Source organism: Buceros rhinoceros, unplaced genomic scaffold, assembly GCF_000710305.1.
Source record: "Buceros rhinoceros silvestris isolate BGI_N320 unplaced genomic scaffold, ASM71030v1 scaffold5339, whole genome shotgun sequence".
NCBI classification, from domain to species: domain Eukaryota; kingdom Metazoa; phylum Chordata; class Aves; order Bucerotiformes; family Bucerotidae; genus Buceros; species Buceros rhinoceros.
In genome coordinates, this window is record NW_010433155.1 from 20,531 (window position 1) to 23,876 (window position 3,346).

General features: G+C 49.3%; 1 protein-coding gene across 1 annotated transcript in view; it reads left to right on the forward strand.

The window, feature by feature from the left end:
* LOC104500365 (band 4.1-like protein 3) overlaps positions 1–1,083 on the forward strand; it is a gene marked incomplete at its 5' end in the record, with an annotated part of 21,068 nt that extends 19,985 nt beyond the window's left edge. Inside the window, one exon of the mRNA XM_010144000.1 lies at positions 565–1,083. The remainder of the gene's footprint in view (positions 1–564) is intronic.
* Between the last annotated feature and the right edge of the window lie 2,263 nt (positions 1,084–3,346).

Here is a 3,346-nt window from a genome sequence, read left to right on the forward strand (position 1 = left end):
TGGCTGGCTAAGCAGACATCTTAATACCCCTCTATTTCTTCTGCGTGCCGTTAGTCATGTCGTGCAAACTAACCTGCTATGCGAAAGCCCTTAATGCCAGCACCGTGGTGCGAATCGCTTTGAATGCTCGATGCAGAAGGGGGGTGGGGGAAGCTGCTTGTTGGAGTTGTTTCAATCGATAGCGGTATTTTACTCTTAAAATGATATATATTCCCCGGTCCTTGTGTGAGTAACAGCGTGTAATGCACGGTGCGGTTTCACCCTCCTCCTTCAGCATATACAGACCCTAAAGAAAACTGAATTTCAGTGTCTGTCTGTTATTTGGAAGGTGGAGCAGCCACTGAGGAGCGAGTGATTGCTGTGATCCTGGCGGTACTGTTTCAGGATGGCTTGCCTAAACTCTGCTGATGTCACTCATTCTCCCTGTTGGCGTCGCATTTGGGCCACGTCGCTTCTACTGGGATGATGCCGCTTACAAACGGCTCTTGTGACATGCACAAATTGACAATCGCTTTGGCGAGCAAGTCGTTGCTTCCAGTCACGAGCTCGATTCTCTTCCCACAGGACTAACCCAGATCGCGTCCGAATCCCGGTGTGTGCAGCGGTAGGAACGCGAGAGCCCTTACGGAGCCTCAGATCCGACCTGACTGACTTGTATCTGTCTGTGGAAAATTTCCGTACGGAAGAATTGATCTTGACCGTTAATAAAGAACCCGGCAGAGATACCTTCCCCTAGAAAGCGATCCGAATCAGCAGCAGCTACACAATATTGCATGAAGCAACGGTAAAATTACAGAAAAGCAGCGGTTTTAATTTTCTTAAGATGTCTTACGTTTTCAGCTCTACCTGCACGCTCATCGGCAGTATAAGCAGTGATCTCATGTAACACATCCACATGCCTTCCACAGGTTCTGGAGGTCCAAACAGCCGCAGTTCGGTAGGTGGCCAAGCCTTGTGTTCACGGAGGTTGTCCGTGAAGATCCCCCCCCAGAACGCTAGAAGCTCTGTAGGTCCCGTGTATCACGTCCTACCACACCTTAGATGTGCCAATAACACAGATTATCCAGTAAACGACTTGAATCTTCTCTTTGTTTCATCTGGTTTTACGACCGCCTGGTGAACGGTGACAAATCTTTACTCTTACCAGAATATTTAAACGCTTACAAAGTGTGCTTTGTATTCCTGACCGAATACCCGAGGAGGTAGCGATGATTTTAGTATATTAACGGTTTTTGTCGGCGTTGTTCAGAGTCAGCTTCCAGCACCCTTCACAGATCCTAACCTTGTAAATTATATGTAGTTATTTTGGAGGAGAAAAAAAAATCTGTATTTTACTTAGTTTGCAGCATTAGAAAATGATTAATCTGAAATAACCGTGACGGTTTTCTATTGATTTCCCTTTTGTTCTCAGAGGAAAAACAAATCTGTTTGAGAATCTGGTCAGCATTTACTATCTAGTTCAGAGTCAAGCCTTAACCTGTACAGAACGTCCACCGAAACCTCGTTAGTGTCCAGCTCTAACGCCCACAGAAGGGGTAGCGTCCATCACACTGTCAGCTGCATCACAGCACATGGTGAATGTATGTTTCTGCATAGTGAAATAAAAGTGGTAAATGCACCCAAAATCGTATTGTTCTGTGTCTAAAAGCACCCCAAACGCTGAGCTCCGTCTGTAGGACCCCACGGTGCTCCCCTCCGGGCATGCAGTGTTGGCAGAGGAGGAGGAGGAGTTGGTTCCTTCCGCTTTCGCTGGCTGTCTCCCGTCCCACCAAAGCTAAAGGAAGGAGTTGGTCCCTGCTTAGGAAGTCAAGGCCGGTAGCGCTTCATCCAGGTCTGCTCTCGTTTTGTACTTCTGCTCTGAAATGCAGATCAAATTCTCTTTCAAGCAGGACTTACGTATCCCACCCTTTTTCTTCCTCCTTTGCCACATGTCGTTGACACTCCTCTGGTAGCTGAAGAGAAACCCATAACAATTAATTCACCCGCTGGTCTGTGTTTCGTGGCAGGACTGAACAAAGTGGGTACGAGCAGAATTTTCAGGACATAAAGGGCCAAATTTGCCCTTCACTGTTTACACGGGGCTCCCTCACACTGAAGTCAATGGATTTGGCTTTGGTGGAGGGCAGGACTGGACCCAGTGACTTGTTAATAAACATTTATTTTCTTAATTTAGAAAGAAAATTAGTATATATAGAGAGAATAATGTGTAGATAAGAATTAAAAGTCATATCCCAAGGCTGTTAAAGCTTTGCCCTTCGTCCCTCAGACATCCTCCTGCCACCAGCCACTCTTCCTGCCAAGTGCTTGTAGCTCCTCTCACCGCCACCATCGCTCCCCTCTCCCCTGGTGACCCAACACAAAGATCACCAACCTCCCCCCCCCCCCCAGCCACTCTTCCTGCCAAGTGCTTGTAGCTCCTCTCACCGCCACCATCGCTCCCCTCTCCCCTGGTGACCCAACACAAAGATCACGGTCTGTCCGGATCTTTGGTTGACCTTTCCCCTCCTAGTCCCAAGAGCACCCATGTCCTCAGCCCTTGCGGTGACAGTCGCAGGGCTGGAGGAGGTCCTCACTGTGCCACAGTGGACGGCATGCCAGGTCCTCACGACTGCATCAGGAGTTCAAAAAAAGGCTCTGAAGCCATATTGCTCTTCCCTCAGGTGCCCCTCGCGTTGTCAGTTAAGGAACAGCACTGTATTACCTCAGAGAGACGTGAGGCTCTTGCACAGCCTCTCCCCAGAGCTCGTGTTCTAGTTTAGCATGGTTTGAGGAGGTTGGAGATACCGCACGGTCTGTACGCTGCCCAAAGACACTGTGTCGAAAGAAGTTTAGTCTCCTTGGAAAGGACGCTCAGGGCCCAAGTGTATGCAAGGTCTGAGGAGATGAGAGTGGACAGGCCAGGACATCTCAGTGCCACTGCTGGCAGTTAGACCCTCGTTTGGGGGATAGTTCCTGGAAGCAATAGCTTTGGTCTTTGTTAGCAACTGTTTCTTGAGTTGTCTGCCTAATGCTGTGCCACGTGAAATAAAGACCTGCCTGTTTCTACCAACCATCTTTTGTCTCTGTCTCTTCTCATTTGTTGGTCTTTGTCTGCTCCTTGATGTAAAACAGCTTAGAAAATAAGCCATCGAACATGGCTTAACTGAAAAGCACCGTTACCAACAGACACCAGTGCGTGAGTCACCCACGCTTCATAGAATCTCAGACTGGTTTGGGTTGAAGGGACCTTCAGAGCTCCCCCAGTCCCACCCCCTGCAGGGAGCAGGGACATCTGCACCCAGAGCAGGGGGCTCGGAGCCCCAAGGGCCAACCTGACCTGCCATGGGGCCAGCCATGGGGCTGCTCC